General features: G+C 45.7%; 1 pseudogene across 1 annotated transcript; it reads right to left on the bottom strand.

The window, feature by feature from the left end:
- Nucleotides 1-4,882: 4,882 nt before the first annotated feature.
- LOC309548080 lies at nucleotides 4,883-27,195 on the bottom strand (annotated as a pseudogene). Its single transcript has 3 exons — nucleotides 27,177-27,195; nucleotides 15,892-16,451; nucleotides 4,883-5,004 (listed from the first exon to the last, which is right to left on the bottom strand). The product of its transcript is annotated as an uncharacterized misc_RNA (transcript).
- Nucleotides 27,196-27,631: the final 436 nt, after the last annotated feature.

The following is a 27,631-nucleotide window of genomic DNA, read 5'->3' on the forward strand; positions in this document are numbered from 1 at the left end:
AAAAAAAGCTTTCTTTTGGTGGTATTTGATCACTTCTGCATATTTTTTTTTTTTGCGCTATAAATAAAAAAAGACTATTTAAAAAAAAAAATAAAGCATATCTTATTTTCTGCCATTAAACATACCCAATAAAAAAATGTAAAAAAATCAAATTTCTTCATCAATTTAGCCCAATATGTATTCTGTTGCATATTTATGGGTAAAATCCCAATAAGCATATATTGATTGGTTTGCGCATAAGTTATAGCGTCTACAATCTGGGATATTTTTTATTACTTTTTTTTACTAGTATTGGCGGCGTTAAGTGACTTAGCGGGACTGCGATATTGGGACAAATTGGACACCTAACTGACACTTTTGGAGACCAGTGACATTAATACAGTGATCAGTACTAAAAAATATGCAATGCCACTGTACTAATGACACTGGCAGGGAAGCGGTTAACATCAGGGGCGATCAAAGGGTTGAATGTTTTCCTAGGTTGTGCTTCTTAACTGTGGGGGATGTTCTTTGACTGGGGGGGAGCTATAGATCTGTGTTCCTGCTAAGCAGAAACACAGGATCAGTACATTCCCCTCTAACAGAATGGTGGTCTGCCTTGTTTTTCATAGGTGGACCGACGTACTGCCTGTCTCCTGAACAATCAGTGGGTCGGTGCTGATTGGCTCCTGCTGTGTCCAATCACAGTGAGAGTGGGTCACTGGAGGCACGTGCCCCAGGCCCGGAAGTGTCATCTGGCACAGAGCGGCTGCCCTGCAGTAGTATAGGCGTGTGGAACAGTCCACAAGCGGATAATCTTGGGGGGTGATTCCTGGACCCCACATTATGGGGGGGCCTGTAATATTGCTTCAGGCACTGGATCCGGAATGGATGCTCACCTAGGCACTTTGAGATGCATGTAGTCAGCTGCAGGGTATTCTACAGGTCCAGGACATTGATCCTTTCCTATGGAACCCAAATCCTGAAGACCTGTTTGGGGGTATGCTATCCGGGCCAGTTGACACCATAAAAATGCAGTCCAGATGTGTTTCAGATGCTTTTCTGCATGCGCTTTTTTGATGCGTTTATGATGCGTTCCAGTGCATTTTTTATGCAGTCCAGTGTATTTTTTCGACCTCTTTTTCTTAACCTTAAATAAGGACATGTGTGTTCCAGTGAATTTTTGATGCATTCCGGTGCATTTTTGATTTGTTTTACAGCGTTCCAGTACAGTCCAGTGCAGGAAAAATGCAGCATACTCTACTTTTTTTTTCTGGAACTGGAACACACTGGAACTGCAAGCACTGGTGTGATATATGCCATTGGAAACCATATATCCTACTTCCATGTGTTTTTGATGCAGAAAAAAATGCACTGGACTGCATGTGGTGTGAACTGCCCCTCCATGACAGGTGAGCACTGGACTATAAATAGGGCCCACCTTCATGGATAGCTAAGTCAGGGTCACCCTGTATTTCTGACTGTTACTGTAAAAACCAGGGCTATGTTTGGAAAGTATTCACTCTACAGGGTAAACTTTCCAAATTTGGTTCTGAAATTAAACCACTCTGAGATTACTCTCAAGTCATTGATCAGGTGGTACATCACGCTGCTAGCACACTTTACCGCCACCCAGACCACTAATAAGGTATTCTAGTGCTTCCTCACCCCCTTTTGCCACAGGAGCGTTCACATCTGGATTTTTGCATACTCATTCTGGACATGGTTACCCTGTAATCCTTTCTCATAGTCCATGAATACCCCACAAAAGACTACCTTCATCTGTAGCAATAGTGAAAACTAGGCAAAAGGGAGCCACGGCAAAGAGAGTGACGATACACCGGAGCATGACTTGATTTTAACACTGGCCTCTGCATTCAGCTCTAGTTCCATTTCAGGCATGCAACAAATGGCCTATGTGTCAAAGGCAGATTTTTCTGCATCTAGATCACATTTTCTCAGACAACTATCTTTAATACAGCTATCTTTGTTTAGGGTTACAAAATACCAAGTCCTTTCTCCAGCCCTTCTGTCTCTATGCTCATAAAAGCTCTCCTTACACTTGCAGGCTCAGCTGTGGCTATGGTTTCTTTCTGCCAAGCTGCAGCTAACTGGACTTCGGCAATGAAAAACCAAACCTGTATTCCTGGACTACTTCTGCTCTGCTCTACTCTTTTGTGTGGATGCATTAGAAGAAGTATTGACACCTATTTCTAGAGTGGCTCTAGTCCCCATTCCCATTTGCCATGTTTTGCTTCTTTCTGTGGCCGGCGGTCATAATAGGCTATGTGTACATGAAGACTAAAAGAGGTTTTGAAAGTTCTACATTCACAACAGAAGATCACAAAATCCTCACTCTTCAGGAGCCTCAGAACACCTAATTACTATAACCAAGCTTCAACTTCAAAACCTTTCAGTTCAGCTCTTCCTTTTGGCGCAAGACTTGACACACAAAGTCCACCAAGTCTTCCTCAAGGCCCTCTCCCTAATGAAGGGGTGCCCCCACTCATTGGAGTTTAATGGACATTTGTTTCAGTTTACCACTCTCTGGTTCATAGACATCCCAGACCTGTGGGTTAAATCAATGGTTTCACAGGTGTACAAATAAGAATTCAAAGCTCAAGCCCCATCGCCTTCATCAATAAAAATAACCAGAAACTGCCCAAGGACAGTCAAATTTGCAGAATGTCCTAAACCATCTCCTATCGCAGGGAGTAGTTCTGCCAGACAGACTTAATTCTATCAGTGGCGGTTGGTGCAATGGGGGCGCAGGGGCGCCGCCCCCCCTATACATGCGTCCGGCCCCCTAATCTAGATGCGGGGCGCCGGACGCATGGAGCTCAATGGGGGTTTTTTCTGAGTCACCTGATTAGAGCCAGAGGCTCTAATAGGCTTCAGAAAAGGGTGGAGCCCACCCATTGTGTGACAATAGGGAATGAAAATTTGCTACTGTCACACGGATCCTCCTGGCCAATCAGGAAGTGGGTCAGGTAAGTGCACTGCTCTCGGGGGGGGGGGGGGCACAGCACGCTGGTCACTCTGCATTGAAAGGGGGCACGCTGGTCATTTTGCATTGAAAGGGGGCACACTGGTCTCTCTGCATTGAAAGTAGGCACGATGATCTCTCTGCATTGAAGGGGAGCATGACATGCTGGTCACTCTGCATTGAAATGGGGCACGCTGGTCACTCTGCATTGAAAGCGGGCACGCTGGTCATTCTGCATTGAAAGGGGGCACGCTGGTCATTCTACATTGAAAGGGGGCACGCTGGTCATTCTGCATTGAAAGGGGGCACGCTGGTCACTCTGCATTGAAAGGGGGCATGCTGGTCACTCTGCATTGAAAGGGGGCACGCTGGTCATTCTGCATTGAAAGGGGGCACACTGGTCTCTCTGCATTGAAAGGGGGCACGCTGGTCTCTCTGCATTGAAAGGGGGCACACTGGTCATTCTGCATTGAAAGGGGGCACGCTGGTCTCTGCATTGAAAGGGGGCACGATGATCTCTCTGCATTGAAGGGGGGCACGGCATGCTGGTCACCCTGCATTGAAACGGGGCACGCTGGTCACTCTGCATTGAAAGGGGGGCACGCTGGTCACTCTGCATTGAAAGGGGGCACGCTGGTCATTCTGCATTGAAAGGGGGCACGCTGGTCACTCTGCATTAAAAGGGGGCACGCTGGTCACTCTGCATTGAAAGGGGGGCACGCTGGTCACTCTGCATTGAAAGGGGGCACGCTGGACACTCTGCATTGAAAGGGGGCACGCTGGTCCTTCTGCATTGAAAGGGGGCACGCTGGTCACTCTGCATTGAAAGGGGGCACGCTGGTCACTCTGCATTGAAAGGGGGCACGCTGGTCACTCTGCATTGAAAGGGGGCATGCTGGTCATTCTGCATTGCAAGGGGGCACGCTGGTCATTCTGCATTGAAAGAGGGGGGACGCTGGTCATTCTGCATTGAAAGGGGGCACGCTGGTCACTCTGCATTGAAAGGGGGCACGCTGGTCACTCTGCATTGAAAGGGGGCACGCTGGTCACTCTGCATTGAAAGGGGGAACGCTGGTCATTCTGCATTGAAAGGGGGCACGCTGTTCCCTCTGCATTGAAAGGGGGAACGCTGGTCACTCTGCATTGAAGGGGGCACGCTGGTCACTCTGCATTGAAGGGGGCACACTATACCTTGATTACTGAAGGCCCCTTTCACACTTTTGTGACCTCAAAGTCACACAATTTTTTACAGCGTTTTTTGCTGCAAAGCAATGCTATTACATTTTTCTGTTTGGGCCCCCCCCCCCCCAAAAAAAATATTGAGCACCAGCCGCCACTGGTTTCTATTCAAACTTGTTCACAGAACCCAAGCCCAAAGGGGGTATTTGTCCTATTCTGGACCTAAAACCCCTCAACAAATATCTTCAAATTCCAAAATTTCACATAGAATTCGTAAGGTAAGTTATTATCTTTCTGAGATCAGGGGAATGCTTGGTAACAGTAGACACCCAAGGTGCCTATCTGCACTTGCCCATTTATCCACATCACAGTGTTTTCTGTGCTTTGCAGTGGCAGGCAATCATTTTCAGTTTGTCACACTACCTTTATGGCCTATTCTCCACTCCCGAAGTATTCACAAAGGTCCTTGCACCTGTTCTTGCCCTTCTCAGAACTCAGGGCATCCATGTCAGAGGTTTCCTGGAGGACCTTCTCCTGAAGGATTTATTTCTCGTCCATCTGTCAGCAAATGTCCACAGGACAATTCAGATGCTCCAGGCTTTCAGTTGGGTAATCAATTTCCAAAATTCTGCTCTCCAGCCTTCTCTTTGCCTTGAATACATGGGTCTAGTCCTGAACACATCCCAAGGAAAGGTTTTTCTTCCAGAGAAGAAAATTCTCTCTCTATCTGTCTCACTCTCATAGCTCTCCTTGAGAACTGAGGTCAAAGAGACATCCCACAGTGAGATTCTCCATGAGAGTTCTAGGTCTTATGGTAGCCCCATATGAGGCTTTGTCATTAGCCCAATTTAATTTGATACCTTTCCAAACAACATCGTGTTGACCTAGAACAAACATGCTCCTTCTCTTGATATACCCATTTTCCTGTCCGCCCAAGTAAATGTAGCGCAGACCCGGGGCTGATCTGACTATTTGGTCTCAGGTTATATTCACTGATAGGCATAAAGCAGCCAGGCATATGGTAGTTCACAGTCATTTGAACAGGAGATGTACCAGGGGATTGGAGGAAGTCTAACGTGATTCCGATATTCAAAAAGGGCCAGAGGGATATCTCGGGAAATTATAGGCCTGTCAGTTTGACATCAATAGTATGTAAACTTCTGGAGGGGATGATAAGGGACTGTATCGTAGAGTTTGCTAAAGACAACAACATCATCAGCAGCAATCAGCACGGGTTTACAAATGGGCGTTCTTGTCAAACCAATCTCTTAACATTCTACGAGGAGGTGAGCTGTGAGCTAGATAGGGGCAGACTAGTAGATGTGGTGTACTTGGATTTCGCAAAGGCGTTTGATACAGTTCCCCACAAGCGCTTAATTTATAAAATAACGTCTGCAGGTATCGACAGCAGGGTTTGCTCTTGGATACGGAACTGGCTAAAAGGACGTGTCCAAAGGGTGGCAATAAACAGCGCATACTCAGACTGGTCTGAGGTAGTAAGCGGGGTGCCCCAGGGCTCAGTCCTGGGACCAACCTTGTTCAATTTATTCATAAACAGCATTGAGGACGGGATCAGTAGTTCGTTATCAGTTTTTGCAGATGACACAAACTTGGCCAGGGCAATAACTGCACAGCATGATATCCTACAGAATGACCTGGACAAAATAACGGAGTGGGCAACGACATGGCAAATGAGGTTTAATGTGGAGAAGTGTAAGGTTTTGCACTTGGGGACTAAAAACATAAAAACACAATACACGTTAGGAGGGGAACCCTTGGGAGAATCAAAAATGGAGAAGGATCTGGGAGTCTTGGTTGATGATAGATTAGGCAACAGCAAGCAATGTCAGTCGCCAGCTGCCAAAGCCAGCAGAATATTAGCATGCATAAAGAAAGGGATGTATTCCAGAGATAAGACTATAATCCTTCCACTTTATAAAACTCTGGTCCGACCGCATCTGGAGTATTCTGTCCAGTTCTGGTCGCCAGTCCTCAGGAGGGATGTGTTGGAGCTGGAGAGAGTCCAGAGAAGGGCAACTAAACTGATTAGGGGATTGGAGGACCTTAACTATGAAGAGCGGCTACAATCACTCGATTTATTCTTTACTGTTAGGGCTACAAGATTGTGGAATTCTCTACCACAAGAGGTGGTTTCTGCGGGAAGTATGGTGGCTTTCAAAAGACTCTTAGACCTACATCTCAAGGATCAGGACATTAAGGGCTATGTGAGATGATTACAGCCACACACACCTACACAGGTTGAACTGGATGGACTATTGTCTTTATTCAACCTCACCTACTATGTAAAATGTATTTTGAGACAGAAAACAGGCTGTACATGTCTTTTGCAGTTTACTTTGTTGAAAGAACTGGGATAGGATGAGGGTGAGCCTTTGGATTTTTTCCAAAAACTTTGGACAAAACTTTAGCAGCGGACTAACACTAATCTACTTCTTCAGGGTGAGAACCACCCTCTTGGATGTATTTTAGTAAGCTCCCCCAAATAGTGCAAAGGAAAGTCCCTAGAATCCACATGGCAGGGTGTGCATTGTGCTCGGTATACTGGAATGCCACATAGAAACATAGAATGTGTCGGCAGATAAGAACCATTTGGCCCATCTAGTCTGCCCAATATATCTGAATCCTATAAATAGTCCCTGGCCCTATCTTATATGAAGGATAGCCTTATGCCTATCCCATGCATGCTTAAACTCCTTCACTGTATTTGCAGCTACCACTTCTGCAGGAAGGTTATTCCATGCATCCACTACTCTCTCAGTAAAGTAATACTTCCTCATATTACTTTTAAACCTTTGCCCCTCTAATTTAAAACTGTGTCCTCTTGTGGTAGTTTTTCTTCTTTTAAATATGCTCTCCTCCTTTACCGAGTTGATTCCCTTTATGTATTTAAAAGTTTCTATCATATCCCCTCTGTCTCTTCTTTCTTCCAAGCTATACATGTTAAGGTCCTTTAACCTTTCCTGGTAAGTTTTTTCCTGCAATCCATGTACTAGTTTAGTAGCTCTTCTCTGAACTCTCTCTAGAGTATCTATATCCTTCTGGAGATATGGCCTCCAGTACTGCGCACAATACTCCAAGTGAGGTCTCACCAGTGCTCTGTACAGCTGCATAAGCACTTCTCTCTTTCTACTGCTTATACCTCTCCCTATACATCCAAGCATTCTGCTGGCATTTCGTGCTGCTCTATTACATTGTCTTCCCACCTTTAAGTCTTCTGAAATAATTACTCCTAAATCCCTTTCCTCAGATACTGAGGTCAAGACTGTGTCATATATTCTATATTCTGCCCTTAAGTAATTATAGTGCATTAGCTTGCACTTATTCACATTAAATTTCAGTTGCCAGAGTTCTGACCATTCTTCTAGTTTTCCTAAATCCTTTTCCATTTGGCGTTTCCCTCCAGGAACATCAACCCTCTTACATATCTTTGTGTCATCAGCAAAAAGACAAACCTTACCATCGAGGCCTTTTGCAATATCACTTATGAAGATATTAAACAAAATTGGTCCCAGTACAGATCCCTGAGGTACCCCACTGGTAACATGACCTTGTTCTGAATGTTCTCCATTGACTACAACCCTCTGTTGTCTGTCACTCAGCCACTGCCTAATCCACTCAACAATATGGGAGTCCATGCTCAGTTTATTGATAAGTCTTCTATGTGGGACAGTGTCAAAAGCCTTACTAAAATCTAGATATGCAATGTCTACTGCACCTCCACCGTCTATTATTTTAGTCACCCAGTCAAAAAAATCTATAAGATTTGTTTGACATGATCTCCCTGAAGTAAACCCATGTTGTTTTTCATCTTGCAATCCATGGGATTTAAGATGTTCCACAATCCTATCCTTTAATAGGGTTTCCATTAATTTGCCTACTATTGATGTCAGACTCACTGGTCTATAGTTGCTCGATTCCTCCCTACTGCCTTTCTTGTGAATGGGCACGACATTTGCCAATTTCCAATCTTCCGGGATGACTCCTGTTACTAATGATTGGTTAAATTAATCTGTTAATGGTTTTGCCAGCTCACCACTAAGCTCTTTTAATAATTTTGGGTGTATCTCATCAGGACCCTGTGACTTATTTGTCTTCACTTTAGACAGCAATCTTAGAACGTCTTCCTCTGTAAAGACACATGCATCAAACGATTCATTAGTCATCCTTTCAAGTGGAGGTCCTTCTCCTTCTTTTTCTTCTGTAAAAACTGAACAGAAGTATTCATTAAGGCAGTCGGCTAGCCCTTTATTCTCTTCTACATACCTTCCGTCCTTTGTTTTTAATTTAGTTATTCCTTGTTTTAATTTCCTTTTTTCATTTATATATCTGAAGAATGTCTTATCCCCCTTTTTCATAGACTGAGCTAGTTTTTCTTCTGCCTGCGCTTTAGAAGTTCTTATAACTTGCTTGGCCTCTTTCTGCCTAATCTTGTAGATTTCCTTATCTTCATTGCTCTGGGCTTTTTTTATAATTACAAAATGCTAGCTTTTTATTTTTAATGATTTGGGCCACTTCTGCTGAGTACCACAGTGGTCTCTTCCTTTTTTTGCTTTTACTGACAAGTCTAATGCAATTTTCTGTTGCCTTCAATAATGCACCTTTTAAGTAGTCCCATTTCTCCTGGACTCCATGTAATCCGTTCCAGTCTGATAAGGACTCATTTATGACTAATTTCATTTTTGAAAAGTCTGTTTTTCTAAAATCTAAAACTTTTGTTTTTGTGGGGTGTGACTCTTTCACAGTTCTTATATTAAACCACACTGACTGGTGATCACTAGATCCCAAGGTTTCGCCTACAATGACATCATATACCGAATCCCCATTTGTGAATACCAAATCCAAAATGGCCTCCCTCCGGGTTGGCTCCTCAACCACTTGTTGCAGAGACAACCCCAGTAGGGAATTTAGAATATCTGTACTCCTGGTAGAACTTGCTATTTTGGTTTTCCAGTTTATATCTGGAAGATTGAAATCTCCCATAATGATAACTTCTCCTTTTATTGTCATTTTAGCTATTTCTTCAACTAGTAGATCATCTAGTTCTTTAACTTGACCAGGTGGTCTATATATCACACCTACACGAGTTACTGCATGATTAGCAAACTGCAACATAACCCAAACTGACTCTATGTTGGCCTCACCAACTTGTATTAAGTTAGATTTAATGCTATCTTTCACATACAGGGCCACTCCTCCTCCTTTCTTGCCTTCTCTGTCTCTTCTGTATAAAGAGTACCCTGGTATGGTTATGTCCCAGTCATTTCTTTCATTAAACCATGTCTCCGTAACAACCACTAAATCTACATTTCTCTTACGTCCTCCGACAGTCGCCGCCTCTTCATATTCGTCACATATGGGGTATTAGACTTTGCTCCGAAGGAGTAGCTAGGCAACAGAATATGTTAACATTAAAGCTTTTAACATATCCCACCCTCAAGGGGTGGTCCCCTCAGTCAATACCCTCCTACTTCCTGCAACCATATCTCAGTTTCAATGTCTAGCTTGTCAGGAGTGGCTGGCTCTCTCTGTGCTGGGGCTTTGTGCCCCAGACTCTTTCTTCTTTTTTGATTTTTGTTTGAGTTTTCTCTCTACCTTTACTTAGCTGTTCTTTTTGTCAGCATTAGTTAGTTCTTCGGATGAAGAGGATCATGCGGGCTGGGTCTCGGGCTGATCCCCCTGGTCGCAGGTCGTGGGTCAGTGGCTTCCCAGCCTGCCATCGAGCGTTCAGCCAGGTAACGCTCCTGGCACAGTGAACGACCCATCCCTGTTCGGTGCAGGGATGATTGGTGAGGTGGCTACCTCACTGGACGCTGTGCGGTTTCTTAACCCCCATTCTGTGCGTCTTGTATGCGACTCTCCCTGCCTCATGTGCAGCGGCTTGTTCGCCTGTGCGGGTCCCCCACGCCATTGTGAGGTAAGTGTATCTATGTGGGGACCTGTCTGTCTGGGGGGGGTGTCAGTCTGGGACTGTGTAACCTGCCTCTGTTCACACTGTTTGTCTCCCTATCACTCGGCTGCATGCTGTGGGCTGCAAGGGGGGGGGGGAGCTGTGTGACACTGTGTGTGTCAGTCTGGTCAGTGTGAGAAGCTGTGTGCTGTGGGGCATGTTTTGTGGCATGTTTGGGCACTATACAGCGATCTAACATGTTTTTTATACATGGATGACATGTGTGCATTACTGTACTGTGGAGCGGCGGTTTCGGCGCCAAACGGCGCCATTTTGCCTACACTCGCTCCGGCCGCATGTTCTACATGCATGGCGGCCATTTTCTTGTAGCCTCCCATAGGCTTTCATAGAGCACCCTGGCCGCATCACTTCCTCTTCTCCAGGAACACCGATCGAGGCAGCAGCAGCGGCGAGGGTCCCCTCAGGTTATATCCTTCTTATCCATTGCCTGTGTCAGTTTTATTGTCCCTGTGGGGGTCTCATTGTGCTTGTGTGTGGTGCGGTGGGCTGCGCTCGCCGCGCTTGTTAAAGGGGCAGTTAACCCTTTATTATCCGGCATTTGTAATAGTGGCAATGGATTCTCAGGAGGGCAAATTTCCTACCGCCTTGGTGGAAAGCCAGGGGACCGCTGTTTCCCCCCCAGGGGGGGATTTAGCCACTATTGTGGCTGGCCTTGCTGCTCAGGTGCAGATGCTGGTGGCTGCTCAATCTACTAAAAGACCCAGAGTTTCTCTTTCCTCTGATTCTGAGGGTGAAGGTGATGGGGCTGTTATGGCGGGGGCCTCCTTATCGGGGTCCCGCTCCTCCCTGGATCTAGTGGGGTCCGAGGTGGAGGCTGAAGTTGAAGGGGTTGATAATTCTCCCCCTGGCTTGCCTGAAGAGCTTGCAATCATGGATGAATTGATTGCTTCCATAAAACAAACGCTGCGTTTGCAGGATGAAGTGTGTCCCCCCGCTGCCTTGGCGGCTTATGGGACGCAGAGGAAACGCAGGACGCCGCAGGTTTTTCCCTGCAATGATGATTTTCAGCGCGCTGTTAAGGAACAATGGCGCAATCTACGCAAACCTTTTGCTGTACCAAGTAGGTTCAAGCTGCGTTATCCTTTCTCGCCTTCCACTGATGAAAGGTGGTGTGTGCCACCCCCAGTGGATCACGCAATTGCGGTTTTAAACAAATCCACTGCGATTCCTGCAGAGGATTCCCCTGTGTTCCGTGATGCCACGGATAGGAGATTGGAGACTCTTGCCCGTCATACTTATTCTGTTACGGGTTCTATGCTTAAGGCTCTGTTTGCCTCTCTCATGGCGGCCCAGGCTGTCGCAAGTTGGACGCAGATGCTTAGGCGCGTCCTAGTGGCCGATTCGGCCTCGCCGGCGACCCTGGATATGGTGGATCAAATCCACCAGGGTGTCATGTATCTGTGTGATGCGGACTTGGACCTAGTCCCGTTGGCTGCACGTGTGCACAGCGTGGCGGTGTTGTCTCGCCGCCTGGTTTGGTTGAAATGTTGGTCGGTGGACCAATCTTCACGTAAGACCTTAGCCAATCTGCCTTATGATGGGTCTCGCCTTTTTGGGGAGTCCTTGGATGTGTTGATTAAGGGGATCACCGGAGGTAAGAGCACTCTCTTGCCCCATTTCCCCAAGGCTAAGGGGGCTTCTGGGAAGAAGCATGCTAATTTTCGGCCCCCTCAGGGGTCCTTTCGTGCCTTTCGGTCGCACTACAAGGGCAAACCGTTCAAAGGTCAAGGCTCTCAGAAGAAGCCCTGGTCTGGAAAACAGAAGTCCGGTCAATCCGGATCCGCAGCCCATAACAGTGCGGCCTGAAGGGGCGCCCTCACCCAGTTTTGGGGTGGGGGGACGCTTGCTCGGTTTTCTTCAGCCCTGGTTGGCCCGCGTGCGGGACAGATGGGTTTAGGAGATCGTTCGATCTGGTTACAAGATCGAGTTTCTCTCTCGGCCGGAGAGCAGATTTTTTCCCTCAAATCTTCAACTGTCTCCAGAGCGTTTGTGGGACCTGCACCTGGCGGTGCGGGACCTGAGGGCTCAGGGAGTGGTAGTTCCGGTGCCTCATCGGGACAGATTTCGGGGGTTTTATTCCAATCTGTTCACCGTGCCCAGAAAGGAGGGCAAGGTTCGTCCAATTCTGGACTTGAAGGCTCTGAACCGCTCTGTGCGGGTTCGCAAGTTCCGCATGGAATCCCTGCGGTCGGTGGTGGCTGCCCTGGTTCCGGGGGAATTCATGGCCTCCATCGATTTGAAGGATGCGTATTTTCACATCCCCATTTTCGAGGGTCACCAGAGGTACCTTCAATTCGCCATTGCGGAGGATCACTACCAGTTCGTGGCGTTGCCTTTTGGTCTCGCCTCGTCTTCACCAAGGTGCTTGCACCGGTTCTGGCATTATTGAGGGCCCAGGGCATTTCTGTCCTGGGGTATCTGGACGACATTCTGGTTCGGTCTGCGACCAGCCAGGGTCTGGAGAAGGACCTGTCTGTCACGATGCAAACTCTGCAGGAGTTTGGTTGGACGATAAATTTTCCAAAGTCGACACTGAGTCCGTCGGTTCGTCTTCCCTACCTGGGAATGATTCTGGACTCGGTGCAGGCGAAGGTCTTCCTGCCGGAAGACAAACTCAGAACTCTTCAGGGGGAAGTCAGGTCCCTCAGGGACGTTCCGCACTCGTCTCTGCGGACGTGCATGAGATGTCTGGGATTGATGGTCTCGGCCTTCGAGGCGATTCCCTTCGCCCAGTTTCACACGCGGGGTCTCCAAGCGGAGATCCTGTCCATGTGGGACGGGCGACCTCAATCTCTGGATCTTCAAATCTCGTTGAGTCATCGCACCAGAAGAGACCTTCTGTGGTGGCTCCAGTCCCCGATGGTGTCCGGGGGCAAGTCGTTTCGTCCTATCTCGTGGACGGTAATCACTACGGATGCCAGCCTGTCGGGCTGGGGTGGTGTTCTGGGCGTTCTGTCCGCCCAGGGGACTTGGTCGGAGGGGGAGTCCTCCCTTCCGATCAACATTCTGGAATTGCGTGCGATAAATCTCTATCTTCATCGCTGGACGGACCGGCTGCAGGGCTGCCCGGTTCGGGTGCAGACGGACAATGCCACGGCGGTGGCCTACATCAACCACCAAGGGGGCACCAGGAGTGCCCGAGCGGCTCGAGAAGTGGCCGACATTCTGTCTTGGGCCGAGACTCATGTCCCGGCGATAACGGCGGTTCACATTCCAGGGGTGGAGAACTGGCAGGCGGACTATCTGAGTCGCCAGACCCTGGATCAGGGGGAATGGTCTCTCCACCCGGCTGTCTTCCAGATGTTGTGCGCGAAGTGGGGTCTTCCAGATGTGGACCTGTTCGCGTCTCGTCTCAACAACAAGGTGAGAAGGTTCGTGGCAAGGACGCGCGACCCTCGGGCAGACGCGTCGGACGCGTTAGTGGCCCCGTGGCATCAGTACAAGCTGATGTACGCGTTTCCACCGATTCAGTTGCTGTCCAGGTTCCTTCGCAGGTTACACTCGGAACGCAGCACGGTGATTCTTGTGGCACCGGACTGGCCTCGCCGGTCCTGGTACGCAGACCTCGTGAATCTGGCGGTCGACGCCCCGTGGCGTCTGCCTCTTCAAGACGATCTCCTGTCTCAAGGGCCGATATACCATCCTGCTTTACAGTCGCTGGCTTTGACGGCCTGGCTGTTGAGACCGAGGTCCTGAAGGAGAAGGGTCTCTCCCCAGAGGTCGTTCATACCTTGATCAACGTGAGGAAGTCTTCCTCGGGGAAGGTTTATTACCGTACTTGGAAGGCCTATTTTGCCTGGTGTGAGTCCAGGGGGTTTTCACCCCGCACGTACTTGGTTTCCCGAGTGCTGTCCTTCCTTCAAACGGGTGTCGATCAGCGTTTGGCGCTGGCTACGATAAAGGGTCAGGTGTCTGCGCTGGCCGTTCTGTTTCAACGTCCCGTGGCTTCCAACTCCTTGGTTGGCACTTTTGTTCAGGGAGTGCGGCATCTGGTTCCTCCTAGGAGGGATCCTCTGCCCCCTTGGGACTTGAATCTCGTTCTATCTGTGTTACAACGTGCTCCTTTTGAACAGATCAGGGAGATCTCGTTGTCTATGTTGTCCAAAAAGGTCGCCTTTTTGGTTGCGATCACTTCGGCTCGCAGAGTGTCGGAGCTTGCGGCTTTGTCCTGCAAGTCTCCGTATCTGGTTGTTCATTTGGATAAGGTGGTCTTGCGACCTAATCCTTCTTTTCTTCCGAAGCGAGTTTCGGAATTCCATCTTAATGAGGATATTGTCTTGCCTTCGCTGTGCGCGAAGCCTAAACATCCAAAGGAGGTGAGATTACATTCTTTGGATGTTGTTCGGGCGATAAGGGTTTACCTTAAATCGACTGAGTCTTTTCGAAAGACGGATTCCTTGTTTGTTCTTCCAGAGGGTCCTCGGAAGGGCATGGCGGCGTCTGCTTCTACCATCGCCAAATGGATCAGGCAGACCATTGAACAGGCCTATGCTTTGCAGGGAAAGGTTCCCCCTGTGCCTGTGAAGGCGCACTCTACTAGATCTCTGAGTACGTCTTGGGCCTGTCGTCATGGGGCTTCTGTAGCCCAGGTGTGTAAGGCGGCGACCTGGTCGACCGTGCACACTTTCACAAAATTCTACAAAGTAGATGTTCAGGCATCGGCGGATGCTTCCTTTGGCCGCAAGGTTCTTAGTGCGGCGATTCCCTAGGGTCCCTTGTTGGGGACCTCTGGCTGTTGGGATAAGTTTTTTATCCCCTGGTTATTTGTCTTTTCCTGGGTTGTTGCTCCTGTTGAGCACCTGTTTTTTCCTGTTGCCCAGCTGGGTTCCTTCCTTTGGTAAGGTTCCTTTCTTTGATGCGGAGACTGCGTTGCCTTTCGGCGCGGATGCGTTTCCCACCCCTCATGTTTGCACTGCTTTGGGACGTCCCCATATGTGACGAATATGAAGAGGCGGCGACTGTCGGAGGACGTAAGAGAAAACTGAATTTTTGTAAAATCTTACCTGTAAAATTCCTTTCTCTGAGTCCTCCGACAGTCGCCGCCCCCGCCCCTCTTTTGGGGTTTGGTTGTATACTCTACTGCTATTCCACTGAAACTGAGATATGGTTGCAGGAAGTAGGAGGGTATTGACTGAGGGGGACCACCCCTTGAGGGTGGGATATGTTAAAAGCTTTAATGTTAACATATTCTGTTGCCTAGCTACTCCTTCGGAGTAAAGTCTAATACCCCATATGTGACGAATATGAAGAGGCGGCGACTGTCGGAGGACTCAGAGAAAGGAATTTTACAGGTAAGATTTTACAAAAATTCCGTTTTTCAGATGCCATTATTGACCCAAGTTCATTGATTTTTTTACCTAAACTGCGAACATTTGTAGACAGGACTCTGAGCTTATCATTTCTTAACCTCTGTGCTTCTGACCTGTTCTGGCATTGTTTTGGGGGGCAATTGGACTCTTGTATTTTCACTCTTTTGCCCTCCCTTCCTAGTTTAAATACTCTTTCGCAAATTCTTGGAGTTGTTCACTAAGTACATTTATTCCTTTGAGAGAAAGATGCAAACCATCTTTTTTGTACAGTTCCTTTCTATTCCAAGTAGAGCTATCATGAGAAACAAAGCCAAATCCTTGCTCTTGACACCATTTACTAAGTCATATGTTGAACTCCTTTATGCGCCTCTGCCTATCATTCTGAACATTATGCACAGACAGAACTTCAGAAAATGAAATGGTGGATGCAAAATGCTGTACGTCATTACCAAGTGTGATAAAAGATTTTTTCACCTCTGACACTTCATTGCAAGCCAGGTCATTTGTCCCTAGATGGACAAGAACATCCACGTCCCCTTCCTGCTTTGCTTGCTTAACAATATTAATAATACGTCTTCTATCTCGTCTAGCAGTAGCACCAGGGAGACATCTCACAAAACCATTTTCTTTAAGCTCCACACTTCTTATGATTGAATCACCCAGCAACAGCTGCTTCCTTTGAGACTTCACTTTATCTTTTTTGTCCTTGGCTGCAGTCTTGCATACATTAGACATAGGAGTCGATGGTTTCTCACCCTCTGTGCTTGAGTCCATATCCATGTTGTCCTTACATTCTGAGAGTGCTGCAAATGAATTATGGAGAACCACTGACTGTGGGACATGTCTTCTATCCACCACTCTAAGTCTTCCAGAACCTACAGTAACCCATCTGCCATTTCTGGGGGTCCTCTGTGGCAGTGGCATTGCAGCAGTCCCAGCTGGAGTTTGTTTAACAGATAATTTAAATATCTCCTGCTGCAGTAAGGAGAATTGTCTACAGCATCCGAATCTCCAAAGAGTGGAACATGAAATAAATGCACAACAATTCCTGCACTGAGCCAAGTCTGCCATTTTAAAGAGGAGAAAAATAAAAAAAAAAATAATAAAAAAAATTTGTAAATTTAAGTCAAACAAATCTTACCTTTTTGTTTCTATTTTTTTTCCACCTTCCAGCCTACCTCCTGACTATCTCCTGCAATATCTCTTCACTGTACTTAAAATGTTGTACTTGAATGGAGTACTTGCAGCTAATGAATTAGGCCAGCTAATGAGTCTGTCTATATATATATACACACACTCCTTCACAAGCTCCTCCCCAGCAACAAATGTAACACCTTAATGAGCTAGTCTCATTAGCAAACGCACAATAGCAAACACCTGACCAAATTCCTTTCCTCTTCTCAAGCAATGGTCAGCAAAAAACACAGATGAGTCAGTTGCAAACTCCAAGCCAATCTCTTTCAGTATCTCTTCAATCTCGTCAGTCTCCTGCAATATCTCTTCACTGTACTTAAAATGTTGTACTTGAATGGAGTACTTGCAGCTAATGAATTAGGCCAGCTAATGAGTCTGTCTCTATATATACACACACTCCTTCACAGGCTCCTCCCCAGCAACAAATGTAACACCTTAATGAGCTAGTCTCATTAGCAAACGCACAATAGCAAACACCTGACCAAATTCCTTTCCTCTTCTCAAGCAATGGTCAGCAAAAAACACAGATGAGTCAGTTGCAAACTCCAAGCCAATCTCTTTCAGTATCTCTTCAATCTCTTCAGTCTCCTGCAATATCTCTTCACTGTACTTAAAATGTTGTACTTGAATGGAGTACTTGCAGCTAATGAATTAGGCCAGCTAATGAGTCTGTCTCTATATATACACACACTCCTTCACAGGCTCCTCCCCAGCAACAAATGTAACACCTTAATGAGCTAGTCTCATTAGCAAACGCACTATAGCAAACACCTGACAAAATTCCTTTCCTCTTCTCAAGCAATGGTCAGCAAAAAACACAGATGAGTCAGTTGCAAACTCCAAGCCAATCTCTTTCAGTATCTCTTCAATCTCTTCAGTCTCCTGCAATATCTTTTCACTGTACTTAAAATGTTGTACTTGAATGGAGTACTTGCAGCTAATGAATTAGGCCAGCTAATGAGTCTGTCTCTATATATACACACACTCCTTCACAAGCTCCTCCCCAGCAACAAATTTAACACCTTAATGAGCTAATCTCATTAGCAAACGCACAATAGCAAACACCTGACCAAATTCCTTTCCTCTTCTCAAGCAATGGTCAGCAAAAAACACAGATGAGTCAGTTGCAAACTCCAAGCCAATCTCTTTCAGTATCTCTTCAATCTCTTCAGTCTCCTGCAATATCTCTTCACTGTACTTAAAATGTTGTACTTGAATGGAGTACTTGCAGCTAATGAATTAGGCCAGCTAATGAGTCTGTCTCTATATATACACACACTCCTTCACAAGCTCCTCCCCAGCAACAAATGTAACACCTTAATGAGCTAGTCTCATTAGCAAACGTACAATAGCAAACACCTGACCAAATTCCTTTCCTCTTCTCAAGCAATGGTCAGCAAAAAACACAGATGAGTCAGTTGCAATCTCCAAGCCAATCTCTTTCAGTATCTCTTCAATCTCTTCAGTCTCCTGCAATATCTCTTCACTGTACTTAAAATGTTGTACTTGAATGGAGTACTTGCAGCTAATGAATTAGGCCACCTGCAGTATCAGTCAGCTTCTGTACTTGTTGTTTTTTGGGTGCTTTCAGGATGCAAAGCCAGACATCCTTAAGCCGTAACAAGAGCTGGGACCCCAAAATAATTTCTTTGGTGTTGCAGGTAGTCTTCCAGTGATGCCTCAGCCCTCAGGTTTGGTCTTACTCTGCCAGGAACAAGAAGAAGCTGTTCCAGGCCCCAGCCTATTTATACCCCTCTCAGCCCTTTGCTGATTCACTCACTCTCCTGACTAGGGATTAGCATGAATATGCAGGCAAGGGCTCCTACCAGGCCCTTTGCTAATAATACCTGTTTGTACATTGAATGTACAGTATGTGCAATAATATCACGCACTGGGCACATGAAAAACTGTATGCGGTGGCCATGTTGTTCACAAGTTCCCCATGCCGTTTTGTCATACGAAGAGTCATAGCTGCAGTTACCTTCCTTTTCCCTCCAGCTTAAGTTTTTAATTCAGCAAATTCTTAGTGGTTCACAAAACACCCTTATCAGTACGTTGATAGGATTAGCAGAATCTAACCCCAATACACATCTCAAACACCTCAAAAAAACATCAGACTTGCAAACCTGCAAAACTAGAGTTTTAACAGATACCAGGCCTGGTCTCAGTCATATCAGCCCTTTAACAGGCATAAATAGCTCAGCTGGTGGAATGGCCAATACACATTCCTGAGTGACTGGTTAGTAGCAAAGACTCCAAAACATCATTGTATTTTGTAACTTCTGAAATAATAACAGCCAGATTAAGATACTTTTTACCTCTATCAGTTAATTGGTAGCCTTTTGAACCCAAACACCCCTATGCTAGGAGGTATCAGAATGGATTAAGTCCCCAACACCCCTCCTTGGAGAAGTAGATATCCAAAACCTGTCATTTATTTCCAATCCCAAGGTAATTGTATGCTGGACAATAATATACACGTTAGCAGATGGTAACATCTAGATATTCAATGATATTAATATCTATATAAAACTGTATCAGGGACATGGTCATAAACACAGTGACATCCCAGCAGCCAACTATTAGACCGGATGATTGGTCAAGTAATTTCTGTCAACCGTCCCTCGAGGTTCAAAACAGGGGACTGCATCCACAGTTGACAGCTCTTGTTTTACCATCAAACCAAGGAACACCTGTCAAGTTGTATAAGAGCCATTGTACCATCTTGCCTATTGATTTGGATTCTGCAGAACCAGAACTTGATAATTATTATGTATTTTTCAACCCTTTTTATTTTTCGCTTTTGCCCTTTTCCTTTGTAAAACCTTTTTCTGTAAATATTTTATTTTGTGCCCTTTTTTTTACCTTTTCATTAATAAACCAAAATTTGAAAAGTGTTGAAATTGTCCCTAATGCACTAATGCAGAACTAAAGAATCCCTGTATCTTGAAGAGTGCTACCGTGGCGCAAATCTCTGAAACTTCCTGTCTGTGATGACAGTATGGGGTTGATTTACTAAAGCAAATAGACTGTGCACTTTGCAAAGTTCAGTTGCCCTCTGCAAGTGCAGTTGCTTCAGAGCTATGTAAATGAGGTAAGGCAGGGGCGGACGTACAGGGGTCGCAGGGGTCGCCATGGCGACCGGGCCCCATGCTACAGGGGGCCTTAGAGGGCCCCCTGTATGTATTGAGAGGAGGAGCGGCAAGCGAAGCTGAGACCGAGAGCTCCCCGATCTTCCCGACGGAGCTGATCTCACATAACATTGGAAGCAATGTAAAGTGAAACCAGAGTGTGTGCTGTGCTCTCTGCCTCCCCCTACAGTGCAATACCCGGCAGGAAGGTACAGTCCTCTCTCGTTTTTTAAAAAGGCTTTCTGTATGTGCATTTATGTATGTATGTATGTATGTATGTATGTATGTATGTATGTATGTATGTATGTATGTGTGTGCATATGTGCATCTATATATGTATGTGTGTGTATGTATGTATGTATATATATATGTATGTATTTGTGTGTACTGTATGTGTGTGTACTGTATGTGTGTGTATGTATGTGTGTGTACTGTGTGTGTACTGTATGTGTGTGTACTGTATGTGTGTATATGTATGTGTGTGTATGTATGTGTGTGTATGTATGTGTGTATATGTATGTGTGTGTATGTATGTGTGTGTATGTATGTGTGTATATGTATGTGTGTGTATGTATGTGTGTATGTATGTGTGTATATGTATGTGTGTGTATGTATGTGTGTGTACTGTATGTGTGTGTATGTATGTGTGTGTATGTATGTGTGTATATGTATGTGTGTGTATGTATGTGTGTATGTATGTGTGTATATGTATGTGTGTGTATGTATGTGTGTATATGTATGTGTGTGTATGTATGTGTGTATGTATTTGTGTGTACTGTATGTGTGTGCATATGTGCATCTATATATGTATGTGTGTGTATGTATGTGTGTATATGTATGTGTGTGTATGTATGTGTGTGTATGTATGTGTGTATATGTATGTGTGTGTATGTATGTGTGTATATGTATGTGTGTGTATGTATGTGTGTATGTATTTGTGTGTACTGTATGTGTGTGCATATGTGCATCTATATATGTATGTGTGTGTTTATGTATGTGTGTGTGTGTGTTTATATGTGTGTAGATATATGTACGTGTGTATGCTTCAAGTTATTGACCATTTGAGTTTATGGACTTTTAAGGACTTTTAAATGATTTTAAGCTGAAGTGCGCAGTAATTCTGTTATTATATTATAGTCGGTTTTCCCAATTTACTTTAAACACGTAAGGCCCCTTTCACACGGTCCGCATTCCGTTGCGGACCATGCACTGCTCAGCAGGGATCGATCCGCCGATCCCCGCTGAGCCGGCGGATGACAGCTCCGTCTCCACTCTGTGTGCGGAGAGGGAGGTGTCAGAGCCCAGCTGCTCTCTATGGGGAATCAGATGAGAGCGGATCGCCTGTCCTTTCTCATCCGATCCCATCCGATCCGATCCCCAGGACGGATGGAAAGTAGGGTTTCCATCCGTCCGGATTTCACGGACAGGATCGGATGCGGATGGCAGCGGGTGTCAGCGGACATGTCACCGCTGACATCCGCTGCTCCATAGGGCTGAATGGGGCATCCAATCAGATCCGCCTAAAACAATGACAGGCCGATCTGATCGGAACACCCGTGTGAAAGAGCCTTAAAGGTGGCTAGGAGGTACCACCATTCCTGCGCTACTATAATTTTTCTATTTTGTATTGTGTGATCTAATTCATATTACAACATTTATACATGATTTCATTACCTATAATTACTTCTATATAAGTAGCAACATTGTCCTATACTCCTGAGCGCAATTGTTTGCCTTTTATGGGTGAATTTGGAGGTGTTTCTTAAGTCCACCAGCACTATTACTGTTCCCATTCCCCCCTCCCCACCACCGCCGCCACTGATCCCATACCCCCCTCCCCACCAGCACTATTACTGGTCCCATTCCCCCCTCCCCACCAGTCCTGCCACTGATCCCATACCCCCCCTTTCCCCACCAGCACTATTACTGATCCCATTCCCCCCTCCCCACCAGTCCTGCCACTGATCCCATACACACCCCTTTCCCCACCAGCACTATTACTGGTCCCATTCCCCCCTCACCGCCAGTCCTGCCACTGATCCCATACCCCCCCCCCCCCCCCTTACCCCACCAGCACTATTACTGGTCTCATTCCCCAGGTCTGATTTTACCGATCCTAAGGAGGCAAATCAAAGAAATTTATTGTAGAGGTTCACATTCCCTTTAATGAAAGAATATTATATATAAAGTATATACAGTCGTTTTTTTTTTTGTATGTACCCCATCGGTGTCCAGGGGGCCTTACAAGCCTGTGAGAGGTTGAGGGTCTTGAAGGAGTTTTAGGGCAGTGTTGGGGGGGGGGGGGGGGGCCCTTCATGGTTTCTTGCACCTGGGCCCTGAAAGTTCTAGTTACGCCCCTGAGGTAAGGCTTCACTTTGCAAAGAATACTCAATCACATGCAAGGAAAATATAAAAAAAAAAAAAAACAGCATTTTTTGCTTGCACATGATTGGGTGATGGAAGTCAGCAAAGCTTCTGCTCATTCACTAAACTCTGGAGCAATTGCACTTGCAGAGTGTAACTGCTCTTTGCAAAATACACAGTCTTTTTGCCTTTAGTAAACTAACCCCTGGGTGTTACAGACATTTATTCATAATTGGTATTGCTAATTTTGTGAACAGACGATAGGCCGATCCCATCTGGTGGCAGTTTGGGGTTTAAAGAGTTAATTGGTTAGTTGACTAAATCCAGTGACAATCGTTCTCAGCCTGTTGGTACCTTGATTGTGGTCCCGCAACCTAGAAAACCCTTGTGCAGGGGGAGGCTGAGAGTGTCCTTGTCAATCAGTGACAGCACAATGTGAGGATGACCAGCCAATTGTCACAAATCGGTGAAGAGGACAGTGGTCTGACCTGCGTTTGTCACAGTATGTACTGTTATTAATCTGTTCTTATATAAAGCCTGTATTATTTCCATACTGGTGGGCATCTATATACTTTTGATTAATGTTATCTGCTGGTGGCAGTAGTTCTTCTGCTCCCAATTACTTTGTTTAGATTACTGACTCGTTTCCTAGTAAGGCAATCCCCTTTGTTCACAGAGGCCCTGTCCTGGGTGGAGGCACTGCCAATTTTATTATCAAAGCCACGCTTCCACTTAGCAAAGGTTCAAGTTCTTTTGCTTACCTACAGGCTTAGCACAATATCCTGTTTTGGCAGGGCCATTTGTCAAGTTCTATAGAAATTGAGGTGGTGAATGTCTCAGTATTTGGCTTCCCTTCTCCTTTAAGCCCAGAAGTGGGCGCCTCCTTCTCCTTTCCCTATAAAAAAAAAAAAACACAAAAAATATTTAAACCAAAAAAAGGCTTCTGCACTACAACACCCTATACCTTCACTAACAGCTTTCTATACAAAAATCCAAAGGATATTCAAAATATAAAAACAATACCTGTACTATGTCCAATAGTGAAAATAATATAATCTATGCTTATTGCTGTAGGCATTTACCTCCTGTGCAAAATACTACCATACATAAAGTGCATAAACAAGATAAAGTGCAAAACTGTGCAAGAAATACAACATCCAACCAATTAGTAAATTTGATATAAAAAATTTCATAAATATATCCCCCGATGTACAACAGTAAATAACGGAATACAATAACATACAATAAAGTGCCAAAAAAATCAAACCATTAGAAAAAAGGTGTGCAATAATCCAAAATGAGAAAATAATGTCCACCATAGTGGTATGTGCAACAAAGACCACTCCAAAATGTGTTTCTAGTATCAATTCCCCAGTGCTTCCACACCTCCTTGCCAGTCACTCCCTCAATAGTATCACACTCACCTATCAATTTTGACCACTTTAATAAATAAGATGGTCAAATAAAGCATGTTGTGGAGGTGGAAAGATGGGTTTATAGTAGTTAGAATAAAGAACAACAATTTTTAGATTTCTGGTCTGGGTGGATGTATTACTGTCTGGAAGCAGTAAATACGTGCCTACACCTGCACAGTATACAACCTGAAGGGGGTACCACAGGGACCCCTCTGCTGGTCAGGCTATATGCGGTCCAGTAATTTTTTGCGGTGGCTGAATGAGTCCACTCCCAATTCATGGATGGGGGGTTCTTTCCTAAGTTCTTTTGAGACCAGATGTAGTTTTGTTTTCTCCTTCTTTCTTTTCTGGCTCTGGTCAGTCAGGGGTCTAGTTTTCTACTCCAGATCTGGGGATTTTCATTTTATTCTGCTAGGATGCTGTATTGTCAGTGACCAGTGATACAATACAAATACCCGTATAGGTATAGCCTTTATCAGTGCAGATAAAAGGGAGTTGTTTTTGCGCAGATTCATATAGCAATGTACAAAGGACGGCCTTGTTAGAGCTGCCTTCTGGTTAATATTGTATATGTGTAATGATTGTGTTTTTCCACATATAACTATACTGCCTGCGTATAGTTTAGTGTTGTATAGACTAACTGTTCATCCTCTACTGCCAGATCCTGTTATCTTTTCTTACTGCTGTAATCTTTCTTTATATTGCTGGTGTAGCACCCTACAGGTAGGTGCTAGGTAAATGCATAGTGGGCCTTGTCTGCCTAACAGCAGAGCCATGATTCTGTTTTTGGTTGGGGTGTCATGGCTTCCTGGTGTGCCTGCTGAGAGGGGAGTCTCCCCACTGGCTCTCTTCTCATAGGGCATTGGAGGAAACCCAATCAGGGACACATTCAGGCTTGTAACTACCCCAGAAGGCAGATTCTGCTGCAAAGGATTCTGGTAGTAGGTATAAGTCTGAGGGAAGTGCGTGACTGAGCGTCTTTGGCGGGAAGCAGAGTCCCAGGAGGTAGAGGACGGCTGTCTCTCCTCCTGTCAAAAAAAGCAGATGTCTCGGGTGCTGCCTGAGAATCCAGAGAGTGCTGAGTTGAGCTGAGGGGGATCCGGTGTTCCGAGAACCAGCGGAGAGCGAGAGGGGTCCAGTCCCAGGAAAGCCTACACAGGTCGTGAGTACTGAGGATTGCCCCTTGGGGTCTGCCTAGCATCAGTGGGGACCACTCCAGAGAAGGTTCTAGAATCTAAGTATCAGCTAGCTATAGAGGGGGTACCTAGGTTGAGGACCCTGAAGTGTGAAAGGGGGCGCCTGCAGTTTGGGCCCTGAAGAGTCAGTGCACAGTGTGTAGTGCATCAGTTAAGAGTTGCAGCAATACCGGAACTCACAACAAGCTACCTCAAGCCAGTGCAAGGTCAGAGGGAGTAGTCAGTGACTTTTGAGTGCAAGTATTGTTAGAAGTTCAGTATTCTACAGTCCTGGATATTTTGGACTTAAGTCGGAGTTCCAGCACAGCTTTCAGAGATACGGTGTGTTCAAAGCGCCAGTAAGCGTTGGCTAGCGTCGGCTGGCATCAAGACAGCGCTAACGGACTTTAAGGTCCCAGAATTGTACATAGTCGAGCCAGAGGAGCATCCCACTCATTCCCTTCTCCCATCCCCTAAAAATACAATAAAACAACCAAATAAAAATGCCGGAGTTGTCCATGTCTCAGTTCTCACACCTAAGGTTGCAGCTCACATGGGCTGGAGAGGTAACCCGTAACAATGGCAGACCCACATCAGGCACAATCATGATTGTGTCCCACAGTTTTATATCTTTATGTTTGAAGCCTGAAATGTGGCAAAAGGTTGCAAAGTTCAAGGGGGCCGAATACTTTCGCAAGGCACTGTATATATAGATATATATATATATATATATATATATATCTATAGATATATATATATATAAACCAAAATTTGAAACTGCGCTTCGAAAACATCATTATTAAAACCACAACTAATTGGTGATATAAGCAGCGACTCTGCTCTGCTCTGCTGTGAGATAATTAACACAGAATACATTCAAATATGTAACAAAACAGCCATGCAAAAATAAAGTGATAATAAAAATAATGTGATAATAATAATGTATGCGATGGATACTAGCACATTATACCATTAACTTCCAGGGAGAATATTTTTGTGGTGTACTACCACTTTAATCTAAGACCAGTAGGCCTAGCATCGCATGGAAAGGGTCAACAACTTCCTCAGCAGGATTACAATGTAGCAGGCTAGCAGCATACATTTAAATAGGGATTAATAACCTTCAGGGCAGCATTCAAATGTAGTAGCACAGCACTCCATAAAGCTAAGGGTAAATCTCAGAATGTTCCCACTGTTATGTGAATGTGCAGATAGCACACATATGGGGAGAGAGAGCTTGTTCATTTGTAGGTCTCCTTCCTTTTTTTTCAGAGCCAATCTTTGTCATAAAATAGATAACACAGGAGCAAAAAAAACAAAAAAACAAATCCATCCCGCCCACTGTGCTTATATTCAGAATGGCAGGATTGGCTTTTGTAAGAGATCATCACCTTACATCTATTTTACACGCTAATGTTGAGACTGAGGTATGCATTGCAAGCATGAAATAAAAGGAGGGTAAGAAGAGATATTATGAAAGAGTTTATAAAAGAACAGAAGAATAAAACTGAACTCCGACTGTTCTAGCAGCCATGAACTTGATCCATGGTTGAAGTTCAGATCTAGAACACAGCACACAGAGACAGACACACCTGGTGGTTGTTGCTGACCTGTCCTCCTTTAGTTAAGATTAGGGTCCAGACTCCAGGTCAGCAAAGCAGCACTTCAGAGAAAATTTAGATGATCCTTCCATGTGGTACTGGCAAGCAGGCAGGCAGGACTCAGGCTCAGGCAGCTCCTTCCCCAAGCTACAGCCAAAGGCAGGAAATGGCAGCTCGAAGAGAGGAGGAGCCGATCATATGTATCAGTGGGCGGGATAGGTGCTGCCTGCTCCCTCCCGCTCTGCTCTCAGTGCTGCTGTCCACCTGGAAGCTTCTGTAACTGGCTGGACAAGTCAAGACATGTCTCTGGAGTCTCAGTCTGGACTAGAGAGGAGGTGTGGAGGCAGAGTAGACAGACGAGAGAACTGTCAGCCAGAGCCTCCCTCATCCCAAGCCAAGCCTACAGCCCAAGTGGCACTCCAGGTGGTCAGGTGGAGTAACAGCAGGCAGCAGCATTAAAATAACAATGCACTAGTGCCCAGTGGGGCGCAAAAAAAAGTTTTTTTTTAATGTAGATTGTACTCTGATGCTCTGGTGGGGGTTTCAACCCCCCTAACCCATCCCCCCCACTTATCTACGTCCCTGCCGCCATCAGAACACAATAGCACAGTAGAAGTGATTCCCCATCCATCTCAAGTGTGTGAATGGGGGAATTTGTTAAATTATTTCGTTCAGTCCACTAGTTGAATGAAAAAACTGAAACATCTATGGGCCCCTTAAGGCTTAAACTCCCCAGAGGCAATTAAAGAGGAATAAAGCCTGATAAAAAAATATATATATTTTTTGGTTACCTGCAAAGTAAATGCATGATGTGCTAGTATGCAATGCATACTAGCACATTATGTGTAACTTACCTGCAAGCAAAGCCCGCATCGTCCCCGATGAAGCCCGCATCCATCTTCACCCGTCATCCTACCAGGTCTGCAGACTCTGGCTGTGTTACTGGCCAGAGCCTGGCGACGTTACTCCCACACATGCGCGCGCGGGCCACCAGTCATTGCACAGGGCTCTGAAGAAGCGGCACGGCCGGCCAGCCGGACATTCCTTTAGAGCGAATGCGCCAATGATGTCACCGGCTGCATGCAATGTAAATATCTCCTAAACAATGCAAGTTTAGGAGATATTTACAGTACCTATAGGTGAGTCTTTTTATAGGCTTACCTATAGGTACAAACAGTACAGGGGGGTATACAACCTCTTTAACCCCCCTGGCGGTAATCCCGAGCGTGACTCGGGGTGGATTTTTAGTGCAGGATCGGTATCCCGGAGTCACGCTCGGGGTGGATGTGCAGAGAGCGCAGCGGTGTCT

The sequence above is a fragment of the Pelophylax lessonae genome, assembly GCF_965119305.1.
Source record: "Pelophylax lessonae genome assembly, chromosome: 2".
NCBI classification, from domain to species: Eukaryota; Metazoa; Chordata; class Amphibia; order Anura; family Ranidae; genus Pelophylax; species Pelophylax lessonae.